Source organism: Octopus sinensis, linkage group LG1, assembly GCF_006345805.1.
Source record: "Octopus sinensis linkage group LG1, ASM634580v1, whole genome shotgun sequence".
In the NCBI taxonomy this organism is placed as follows: domain Eukaryota; kingdom Metazoa; phylum Mollusca; class Cephalopoda; order Octopoda; family Octopodidae; genus Octopus; species Octopus sinensis.
In genome coordinates this window covers 83454320-83467316 of record NC_042997.1, presented here as the reverse complement: position 1 = coordinate 83467316, position 12997 = coordinate 83454320, and the positions used below count along the sequence as shown (strand labels likewise).

Here is a 12997-nt window from a genome sequence, read left to right as displayed (position 1 = left end):
CTCACTCTGCCAGAAATTTGGAAATGACATGCTGTACTGCTTGGCATTCATACCAGAAGCTCTAATATGAATATTTTAGAGTGTTTGGGTGTCAATCTGAGGACAGTACAGAGGATTCAGAAAGAGCTGGATGGGTCTAATGGTGATTACAAAGGTATGGCAGCTTGGAAAACTCACTCTGATCATTCTGATAAGAAAAGAACTCTTGAATTTGTTGGTGAGATCCAGGCCATGATTGACAATGATCCCTCCAAGTCAATCATGTCTATCATCCGGGACATGGGAGTGTCTGAGTTTCTTATCAGGCAGGTAGTGCATGGTATTCTTCATACAAGATGAGAAAGGGCCAATTTTTGTCCCAAACCATCAAGAACAAGAGGAAAGACTGTGCTACGAAGCTTTTGAACAAACTCAAGCATCCCCTCCAACTGAACATACTTTGGTTTTTCTCAGATGAGAAAAATTTCTGTCAGGATCAGATGGCAAACATACAGAACAACTGTTGGCTTGCTGTGTCCCCAAAACATGTACCAAGAGTGATAAAAATCAAACATCCAGTCAACATCATGGTGTTTGGAGTGATCACTAGTGATGGTAACAGTATGTCTCCATTCATCTTCCCACATCGCTCAGACTCAACATAGAAGCCTACATCAAGTGCCTGGAGGAGGTAGTGCTGCCCTGGGTCAAGAGGGTGGCTGCTGGAAGACCCTATGTCTGGCAGCAGGAATCTGCACCATGCCACACAAGCAGGAAAACCCAGTCGTGGCTGTCACAATTTCTGCAACCACATCACCCTTAACATCTGGCCACTTAACTCCCCAGACTGCAACCCCTTGATTATTATGTGTGAAGCACAGTTGAGTGAGAGACCAACACAACCAAAGATGAAGGATTATGGCAGCATTCACCAACTTAGACAAGGAGGCCATCTAGAAGAGTTGCAAGAGATTCTGAAGTTGTCTAGTCAAAGCCAATGACGATTTTATTGAATAAATTTACTCTTTAGTATTTCAAGATATTTTTATGTAAATTTGGTAAATATATCTGTTGAAATGAGATGTTAATTTTATTTTCATTTTTGCATAATTTAGACCAGTGCTACTCAAAGTGGTGGTCTGCGGACCAGCAATGGTCTGTGAGTCATCAGCTGCTGGTATGCAGAGAGTTTCCAGAAAAAAAGAAACATTATAAAATGCTTATGTAATATTGTACTATTTGTTTACAAAAAAAATATAAGATAAAAAAAATTGTCAACTTTTATTATATCCATTATATATATTATTTCCGGTATAAATTAATATTATTAAGAAATATTACCAGTCCCTGGCACTCTCTTCTCTTCATCGTTTAACGTCCGTTTTCCATGGGTTGGACGGTTCGACCGGGGTCTGGGAAGCCAGGGGGCTGCACCAGGCTCCAGTCTTATCTGGCAATGTTTCTACAGCTGGATGCCCTTCCTAACGCCAACCACTCCGTGAGTGTAGTGGGTGCTTTTTACGCGCCACCGGCACAGAAGCCAGTCAAGGCGGCGCTGGCATCGGCCACGTTCGAATGGTGCTTTTTACGTGCCACCAGCACAGGTATCACAACTACAATTTCCATTTGATATTTATTTTGATGTTGATGCACTTGACTCAATAGGTCTCCTCAAGCATAGCAGGACATGTGCCACCGGCACAGAAGCCAGTCAAAGCGGAGCTTGCATCGGCCACATTCAGATGGTGCTTTTTACATGCTGCCGGCACAGGTATCGTAACTACAATTTCCATTTGATATTGATATTGATGTACTTGACTCAATAGGTCTCCACAAGCACAGCAGATCACTCTACAATCCAAGGTAAGCACAGCAGGTTGTTCTGCAATCCAAGGTACTTGGTTGGGCTGGGGCTATGTGAAACTGGTGCAGGAAGCAGCCCGGATCTTTGCAGTCACAGCATATCTCCAGAGAACTCGGTCTTTCCTCATTGCCACTGTGAGGCCCAATGTTCGAAGGTCATGCTTGACTACCTCATCCCATGTCTTCCTATGTCTACCTCTCCCCCTGATACCTTCAACTGTTTGGGAGTGGCACTTCTTCACACATCTCTCCTCATCCATCCGTAGTACATGACCATACCAGCGCAAACGTCTCTCTTGCACACATCTGATGCTTCTTAGGTCCAGCATTTCTCTCAGGGTGCTTACACTCTGTCGTGCGTGCACACTGACATTACACATCCAGCAGATCATGCTAGCTTCATTTCTTTCATGTCCTCTGCAGTCATAGCCCATGTTTCACTACCATGAATCATGGCAGTTCGCACACATGCATCGTACAATCTATCTTTCACTCTGAGCGAGAGACCCTTTGTCATCAGTAGTGGTAAGAGCTTTCTAAACTTTGCCCAGGCTATTCTTATTCTAGTGGTGACACTCTCTGAGCATCCATCTCCACTACTAACTTAGTCACCTAGATAGCAGAAACTATCAACTACTTCTAGTTTCTCCCCCTGGAGTGTGATAGAATCTGTTTTCTGAGAATCTGTGGTGTCTATTGCCTCTATGCATCTGCCGCACATGAAAGCTATCTTCTCAGTTAATTTTCCTTTGATGTTGCTGCACCTCTTATGTGTCCATAGCTTACACTGAGTACATCTTCTGGAATTTCTACCTACACCTTTTCTACAGATCGAGCATAAAAGGTCTGCTTCTAGCGTCGAGCCTAAAGTCACTAATGACTAACCTATGCTGGCGGGGGGAGGTACATTCTTCACCTGGGTGGGTCTTTGTATTTAAGAGCAACCCTGCGTCCCGCTGGAAAAAAAAAAAACTGCTGGTATGCCGTATCAGATAGTTTGAGAAGCACTGATTTAGACGACAGTTCACTGCACCTTGTATGTATGTATATATATATATACACACACATAATTCACTGCACCCTGTATGTATGTATGTATATATATATATGTATAGATATATATAGCAAATGAAGGACAAAAGATGGAATATACGAAAATTTATTATTAATCATGACAATTGTTTCGACACATCTAGCATCAATTCTTCTTGGGTGGGACACTCAACAACTGGTTCAGGAACAGCCGGTGGTGCAGATGTATCTTGTCAGGTGATAAATATATGCAACTTATTAAAATGACTGTTCTGCAATGTAACTTTCTGTTTTGTAGAGAGAAAAGCAGCCAGACGGAGGAAATAGCTTCATTTATATAGAAGATCAAAAATATAATCACAGATAACAAATAGAAAAATGAACACACAATCCAACGAGAAAAGTATTAGAAATAACCGTTAACAGGTATAGGTGTATAAATGCCCTCGAGCAAGCTGCATGGCATGAGTACACTCACTCATACAAGCATCCGCAAAATTGTGAGTATACGCACACGTGAAGTTTGGTGCACTCATCACAAAACGAGTTATTTGTGTTTATAAGAATGGGTAGGTTAAAAGTAAACTTAAACCATCCATACCTTAAAGTAAATTAAGTTAACGGTTATTCAAATTTCATTCTCACTGCATTGTGTGAAAGTACATTTATATGCATGTAGGCATCTCGAGAGTTGTTCAGAAATTCTATTAATTATCTTCTTGTTAGTCCACAGAATAGACAGAGATTCCTCGGAATAGAGACAGCATCTCCTGGAAATTATATTGTATGGTTTCGCATACCTTACTATTGACCAATTAATACTATAGTTTGTTTTAACCTCCTTCAGTCGCCATATAAAATCTGCCAAAGATGTTGAATGTCTTTTATTAATTGTCTTAAAGCTGGCAACATGGTTTTGATAATGATTCTTAAAGGAATCAGCTGTCTGCCCAATGTAAACATAGGGTCCTCTCCTTGAGTGCATGGTACAAGATTTGTACTCATACAGAGATTCATCAAAGAACATTTTGATTTTTCTCTGCATGAGCATTTATCATATTTATTTGTATATAAGGCAGTCCCGACTCCATTTACTGGTGTCATTAGCATGCTAGCTGTAACATAAGTATTTCTACTACTACAAATTGGTCGTAGCTGGTGTTTATCAATGTGGTTTACATCTCCTTGGTCAGTATTTAGATGAACCTTTGCCGCATTTTATTATTGTTTATGCAATGCATAAGCTCCTCTAAATTAGCAGAGCTGACATAGAATACCTTCACGGTGTGTTGATTAAAAATAGCATGATACCGATTAGATTTAGGAAAACACCTGTCCAAAGCAGCAAAAAATTTTTCAGCGATCATAGTTGAAACATGCAAACTGAAAATTGGGTTGAACCAGAAGGCATCCCGATTCCTATATCTGTTGCTAGGCTTATTTGATCGAGCGTGTTGTACAGGATTAGAACAAGCCTTTGAATTATTGTTGCGTGTGTCTATGAGTTTTTGTTGATAGTTCATTGATATGACCAATTCTTTCTGGCCTGTATTCTTTATCTGAGTGAGTTCTCAAATGGTAACATTGTGGTGGTATACAATGTGTATCGCAGCTGGAGGAATTACCAGTGTCGTGTATGCCTGCTTCTTGTATATGTTGGATTTTTTCACAGTACCCAGCCCTAGCTAGGGCAGCATTATATGTATATATGTGTGTGTCTGTAAATATATATGTATGTATATAATATATAAATCACAGTATCACAATATCGACCAGATTCTCAGATGCTGTTACACACTGCTAGTTACAATGCACTTCCAATTTTGTCTTGACTGTACTATTCTTTTTCATCTTGACCCAAATCATCTTCCCATCATTGTGGAGGCCTTCGAAGTGGCCTTTTCTGATCTCTTGAATAGCAATTGGCAACTGCATGGGTCCACATGTTGCCTGTGAAACTTGCGACATGTTTGGCCCAGAAGAACTTGTGCTTTTGGTACTCTACAATCACATCGTTCACTCTACTCCATTCTCAAATTATTTCATTTTGAATGTACTCTCTTAATGATGAATGAAATATATATATGGTTATATTTCAGGATGGCCATTTTTCGATTATTTTGTTAAATTAACACGCATGCTCTATATTCATTCTTTGCTTCAACTTTATTATTATTCTTGTGAAGTGAAAAATGAATATATAGTGCATGTGTTTATTTGGGGGAAAAAAAAGACGACCATCCTGAAATATAACAATATCTGTTTCAACACATGATTTCACGACAGGAAACTTCCAAAACAAATACATAAACAAAATGTGTGTGTGTATTATCTCTCTATATATAAACAGCAAAATGTCTGTGTGTGTGTCCTTTATACAAATCCACAATTTTTCAGTTAGAGGGCTCGCACTTTCTATGGTCATTCAAAACCGTTCAAGGGTGGTCGTGCACATCTTAACATTTCCCCAGTCACCCTGCAAAGCCATTAACAAATCAATAGAAGTGACTTTTTTGTGAATTTTCTATCCAAAACCCAATCAAAATGCCCGAAACTTGATACGCCAATTGAATGCCAGCTAGCTGTATGTGATTGGTCAGAGATTTGGACAGTACTCATGTGTATGTGTGCATGCACTAGCACTATGACCCGGCGTTGTCGGGACATAGTGCTATATATGCATGGAACTTACAAAAGGAGTAGTGAATAAATTATCGAGTTTATGATATTCCACTGATGATCCCAGCAGCTTCTTCTCCACTGTGACTACATACACAAATTCCTGAAAAGGACATTCCATGAACCCATTCTAGGGATCATAAATCAAATTTATATTAGTCCTTTTCAGAATTGTAGCATGGGAATATAGTGTTGGTGCCTTATTCTACTTCCAATAGTATTAGGACAGTGGTTTTCAATCTTTTTGACTTCATGACATACTAGAGATCAAATGAAAAATTATAGGTTCAATTCACATAAAAATTTTAAAATAAATTTCAACACATGGTTTCTGGTTCAGTTCCACTGCATGATACCTTGGGCAAATACACACACACACACATATATATCATCGTTATCTTCATCCTTTAACATCTATTTTCCATGCTGGCATAGGCTGGACAGTTTGAGCAGTGCTGGCAAGCTGCATCAGGTTCCATTCTGATTTGGCTTGGTTTCTACAGCTTGATGCCCTCTCTAATGTCAACTACTTTATCTAGCATGTACTGGATTCTTTTAATGTGGCACTGCCATGAGCACTTTTATGTGACACTGACACAAGTGCTTTTCATGTAGCACTGGCACAGGGCTCTTGCAGGTCAATCTTCTTCATCAGGGGGAGTGGCCTTGACATTTCTGTTACCTTATGTGTGTTTGTATTTGTGCCCCACCACTGCTTGAAAACTGGTGTTTGAGTTTGACATAAAAGACTGATAGAATAAGTACTGGATAGGATAATAAGACTATCAAAGGTAAATTTTCCCCTATGAAGACTGGTGTCTATTTTGTTTGCCATTTAAGTAGATTGTAGTAAGAAAAGTCAAGAGATTGATTTCAGAGATATTTTGAAACAATTGATATGGGATAGGAACTTTTATTCCCAAATTGCTATTGTTATAGCAATAGCTATAGGTGTATCAAAAATATAGATATCAACAACTATAAGTATGTCAAAAATACAGATATCAGCTGCAATAACTATAATCATATCAATTATACTTGTATCGAAAATATAAATATCAACAACAATCTCTTTAGGCATTGAAAATATAAAAATCAACAATTACAGTCATGTTAAAAACAGAGATATGAATGCAATAATATCATTCTCTGGCCCCCACATTGTAATGGTGCCAGATGTTACCAGAAGCGTGAGTAGTTAAAAAGCATTTAGCAATACACAATGCCAAAACTTCTCTCAAGCTAAAAAAGTGTGTACCACAGTGAAGTGCAGTTCTTTACTGTAGGTAGTGGAGACACAGTATAATTAGTGTTTTAAGTGTGTGTAGTAATGGACTTAATCCTGCCAGTGGTGGAAGCCCATGCAGGAAGAAAGAGGTTTTGCAGTAGCAGTAGACTGAATAATAAAACAGAGGTCATATCAAAAATGTCAGTTCTGTATCTTCACAAATCTGAATCTGAACGCTGCATGCCAGAATGATCAGTATTTTCTGGAGACAAACTCTATTAGCTGTCCTTAAGCATTTAATTAAATACTTCTCTCATTAAATGAAGTATAGTTATTCAAAACAACAGCAAGAAGAACATAGCTTTTATTACTATATTATCAATGCTGGACAGCATCCTTTGAAATTCCCACTTTATCCTTATCTTTTTCTGATAGATGCAGATCAACAGATGTTCAAAATGAACTTCAGCTATACCAGTCTACCTACCCAAAGTGGTCCTATGAAGATCACAGACAATATCTCACCTTCTTTAATTTAAATAAAACACAAATTAAATTCTTACTCCGGGCATGGGAACAGTATGTGAATGAGAAAAGATTGCAGTAGTTAAGCAATCTTTCCCTTGAATAAACATTAGTACTATGGACTGGGAAAACTTGTGTGAATGGGGAATTGCCAGTCTTACTCAAAACTAATGTCCAGGTTTGCACATGCTTATGCAGATGACTGCTCATCCTTGATTGATGGAGTTCTTATGCAGAATGAGGTACTTCATCTCAGCCATATATAATCAAAGATGATTTAACTGTAATTACATGGCCCTTTTGTATATCAAGAATTGCATTATTGGCTAAATAAAATCGGTAGGACACGGTTGAAGAACATTTGGCTGTCATTTCTAGCAGATTGATTGATCACAAAGAGGCTTCTTTCATTAGCGCTAAACAAGTTGTTCAAAGGTGAAGTGTGTTCTTACCATGACCATCACGTCTTAAACTTGTAGGGTCTGATGTAAAGTAAACGTGACGTGACTGCTGTTTCTAGCAGTTAGAGCAACCCTCTCTTTCCCTTCGTGTATCAGATTTTTAATCGAATGATTTCCATTAAATTACATTTTATCGAAGCGACTTTTCATAGAATAATTCTATAAATAGTTTTGTAGAATTTTTTGTCCACTCCAGCTCTAAACTATCGCCTCGACAAGCAGTTGGATGGAGTTGCGTAGTAAGTACACAGCCACCGTAACTTTTTTCATATATATAGATAATTTCTTCGGATTTCTATGCTTTAAATATTGAAGATTACGATTCTGTAACTTTTTTCCCCCAACAAATTCTAGTTTTTTTTAGTGCCCAAAATCCTAACTTTACTTCAATCTTAATTAACCTTAAAATCTGGCCTTTTTTTCTTTTCCTTTTCATGATCGTAAATTTCCCATAAGTAAAACAGTGAAACAGATAAACAATGAAAATACACGTAGAAAACAATTTGATAAAAGTCGTGTTATGGGTTATATCGAACACAGTAAAATGCTAGGCAGCATTTCGTCCGTCTTTACGTTCCTAGTTCACACATTGCGGAGGTCGACTTTGCCTTTCATCCTATGGGAGTAAATAAAATAAGCACTCGTTGAGCACTGGGATCGATGTAATCAACTAATCGCTCCCTGCAATTTTAAGGCCCTGTGCTTAAAGTAGAAAGGATTATTATAACACTAGAGTTTCACACACGTAATATAATGAGTTGAAAGACTGACTTCGATTATCCATATGATTAGTAGGCAAAAACTCTCTGTTAGGGTATTTAAATTCTGAAACCAACAACGGAGAGAAAGATAACCCCACTAAAAATCAATTTTCGAGTGCTAATTCGCAACTGTTTGTGTTTGAGTGCGCGCGTGTGTATGTGTCCGCGCGTATGTGTACGTGTGTTTGTTGTATTCATGTATGTGTGTTCGCGCGTACGTGTATTCATATATTTGTGTGCACGCATTTGTGCTTGTATCTATAAGTCAGGTGCTCTCTTCTATTGACGTTCCTCATGACAACATCAATCGTATACATGGTTTTAGTAGAACTCTATATTATCCATCTTTTATATGTAAGCTACATTCTGATTGGTTGACAATGCGTAAATTACAAGATGGCGATGATATCTGTTGTTGAGTATCCTATTTTTGATCGGAGTGCATTCGTCTCTTGACGGACACTGTACCTCATTGCACGACTTATAATACGGACTTATTATATATATACTTATACACCGTTTACCACCACCCCTCTCGGCAAAAAAAAAAAACTAACTAAACAAGCGAGACAAAATAATTATATTTATTTCGTCACCAACTTGATATTTGCATCTTTTTTCGTCTTTTAGAAAGAGGTAGATTTCGAAACTTTTATTATATTATTGTTCTTAGCAATTAAATTGCATTTTGGTGTTTTGTTGATTTGACAAACCACGTCTGGGTACATAAGATACACCCCTTTACGATATCTTTATACATTGCTTTTAAAACCACCCCAATTAATGTTTTTGGAAATTTTGCTTACTCCTTTTGTTCTTTTCTTTCATTTATAGATAATTTTTTAAATATTTTCCTTAAGAATCAAGTCGATTATTATTTAAAACATATTTCATTTTAAAGCTAACAATTTAATATTTTTTTCTGCTTTTTCCCATGCTGTGCATATTTTACATCTTGTATACTCCCATTATGTTTCAAACTCTAGATTGTTTCTCCACCACCTACAATATATGTTCGGCTGTATTTCTTTTACAGAAAAAAACATTTAACCAACTTATATTAATTCTTACATGATTAGAGATAAATTATAAACCAGTTTCTTTCGTTGGTTAACGATATAGTCTAACATATCTTACCATATACATTAATATTCTCAGTCTTAAAGATCATTTGGTCGACTATTAATTGTATCTATTTTTTAAAGAATAGATCGAATGTAAATGGATTTATTTACTAAGATGGTTTCAGCTTGCGGTAAGTATTGTCAGATGTTACATTGTTACGCTAAATTAACATGAAATTTTTATCCTAACATTTCGAGCTCTATAACACCAGCAAGGTGTGTGTATGTCTATCTGTCTGTATGTATGTGTGTGTATTCCATCTAATATTGTTAGAGAAAATGTTATTCTGTGTGAAAGTGATGTGTCGAATGAAAGGCAACTTGTTATTGACATTTAACCCATTTCATTTTCAACATTCCACCCCCTTGTTGTTTACAAGAGAGAGATATAGGTCGTATATCTCCTGTTTTACAGAATCGGCATCCAAAGATGTACGTGTATAGATGAGTGTGATATATTTAACGAATTTGTTATTATTGGGGTGAATACGGTAGATTGGTGGAACCGTTAGAGCGTCTGACAAAAAAGGCCTTGCAATATTTATTTACAATTCTTTACGTTGTGATTTCAAATCCCGCCGATGTCATTTTTACTTCTCATTCCCCGGGGGTCGATAAAACGAAGTACCACTCAGCTACCAGGGGTGAGTATGACTTAATGGTAACGATTCATCCTTCCCTCTCAAAATTGCTGGCCTTGTGTTTTATTTAGAAATTGTTAATGGAGTAACAAAAACGATAGAGTACTGTAGTATTGTCTAATCTTGTCGCCCTACGTCCTGAAATAAAACCCTACAGGGGTCATCACTGTTTTTGTTTTGATCTCTACAATTTCGCGACCTTGTACCAATGTAAGAAGTCATAATTCTTGTTCCTTTTCTAGTTGTTTAATAATATCAGTGTTATTAAGATGCAAATGTTTCGGCCTTGTTAAAACCACAATTAGCTTTCTCTGGAATTAGATTCTATGTTATATAAGACTGTGTGTATGTGTAATGCACGCTCACTTTCCTACTTTTGTTGACAGGTGTGTACGTGCGTGTCTGTCTGTCTGTCTGGTGTATGTATGTACACGTGCACGTTACGAAAGCATAAATACATATACATGTATTTGTATACATGCTTACATATTTAATTCATGTTGTACAGAGTTGTGTGTGTATTTAATACGGATTACTAAAATTTGGTATTTCTACAACGACTTCATTTGCTGAGTGTAGGTGCCCGGTCCATCACACAACGAAGCAATTAGCTTTCTGCCAAGATGATTAATACTATACGTATATACATGAATTTTTGTAATATGTCATTCAGTATGCTAACCACGCATGTATTTACATATGCCTGTATATGTATTTAAAGTGCATATTGTCGACTGAATATAGAGTACTCGGGAAATCGTTGGTACATGTCTTGTTAGCATGAAATGTGTTGTTCAAGATGAAGGCAGCCGGCTCCAAGTAGACGCTGTAAGGTGGTTTTTTGTTTAATCCTAAGTCAGCTCTGATCTAGCAGACTTTTGATTAGAAATATTCAAACCATTGCCTTGTATTTCCTTTCTGCTCTTAGCTATGGTGTTTCTAGTTTCTAGTTTTACATTATCTAAGATGTCTCTTTATTAAGAAGGTAGGATATTATTTCGAGATTTAACTGCTGTTTCTAGTTGTTGGAGTGACTACATCACTGTGCTCTTGTTCTCTACTGTAAACACTAGATTGAAAGTAGTGTTTCTTTCACCCTATGGAGATATATATCGTCGGCTTAACACTACAAAAATGATGAGAAAAGCTTAAAAAAATTAATAAAAAAGATTTGTTACCTATTTACAAACTTATATCTATGTTTTAAAACCACAACTGTTTAAACAACTACTTTTATTTGCCATGGTGTGTGTGTAGGCCTATATAATGTCTGTCGATAATGCTTCAAAGCTTCAGTAACAGATCATTGCAAAGAACGTGAACAGATGTGTGTATGTTAAGAAAAGGTTCAGATGCGATTTAACCTTCATCATATACTTTAATATCCGAACCGATAAAATCGCCTTGGTTCATTTCTAAATAAATATGCATAAATTTTTCTGAAGGATTCTGTTTCTTAGTTATGTTCACCATACATGTGCATATAAACAACTACACATATATTTTTATATATCTCAAATTGTAGACTGACTTTTGAGCCACCCTGTATTGTGTGTGTGTGTGTGTGCGTGCGCACATCACAATCGTGGTTGTCGAATGGAAGAAAGAGAACTCAATACCGGGGCTTTAGTTGAGATTATTTAAGATCCGTCAGAACCCGTTAATAAGGAAGGTTTCCTACGAAGATAGAAAAATGTATTCGTTCACACACACCATGAACTAATGTGATACAATTGGGTATTGTTTTGTGCAATCATTGTCAAAATTACTTACACTTGTCATTTTGTTCTTTAATAGGGAAGAAGAAAACGACAAGAATTTCTAAGTAACAATGACATAATTTTAGTGGTTAAGAAGTTCATTTCACAACCTCAACCTCTTGATTTTAGGTTCATTTCTCCGTTGTATAGAACCATGAGCAAATGTCTTCTACTGTAGACAGAGGCCAGCCAAAAGCATGCAAATAGGTTTAGTAGACGGAAAGGGAAAGAAGCTTGTTGTGTGTGTAATATCTGCGCACATCTTCGTGTGTCTATGTGTGTGATATCTGCGTACATCTTCATGTTTGTGTGTGTGTTTCTTTGCATGACATGATAGAAGCAAGCGCCACTGTTATACAAGCGGTGTCCCCCGTTTATAGTCTTCTGTGAAATCATATCCAGCTACTGGTGGAATGGGGGCGGTACTACTTTTTGCTCCGAAACCGGTAAAGGTTGGTGTTAGAAAGTGTTTCTAGCTGGAGAAAGTCTGCCTCTGCCTCAGCAAATTTTTCCTGACCTAATCAAGCATGGAAAAGTTGACTTTAAAATGATGATAATGTTATGTAGTTAATAAAATTGCTTTGCATGGAATCCGAGTGTCTTTAAGTGTAGCCTCTAGCTGACCAATGCCTTGTGAGTGAAAATGGGAAATGAAATCAGTGCAAAAGCCTAAAATTTCAATATTACCTTTTCCATACTTGCATGGGTCTAACTAAATTCTTTGACGCAGATTTTCTATGGCTGGATACCTTTCCTGTCACTAACCTTCACATGTTTCTCCTCTTAAGATATCTTCCTTTAGTCAGGCATGTTTTCACAGAAGCCTGGAAACAAATGATCCTAGCTGTAGAAACAATGTCACAACAGACAGTCGAAGTCTGGACAGCTCTCTGCTAGTCAACTCCATGTCAAACCATCCACCTCATGTCAGCATGGACAGTGGA

At 37.3% G+C, this 12997-nt stretch overlaps 1 protein-coding gene across 5 annotated transcripts in view; it reads left to right on the top strand.

The window, feature by feature from the left end:
• The first annotated feature begins 8891 nt into the window (after positions 1-8891).
• LOC115210702 (sorting nexin-13) overlaps positions 8892-12997 on the top strand; it is a 152034-nt gene continuing 147928 nt past the window's right edge. For 2 of the 5 annotated variants that reach the window (XM_036502538.1, XM_036502541.1), the window contains exons 1-2: positions 8892-9164; positions 9734-9783. The gene's annotated coding sequence lies outside the window, so the exon portion shown is untranslated. The remainder of the gene's footprint in view (positions 9165-9733; positions 9784-12997) is intronic. The other 3 variants (XM_029779390.2, XM_036502545.1, XM_036502536.1) reach the window with 2 other exon arrangements.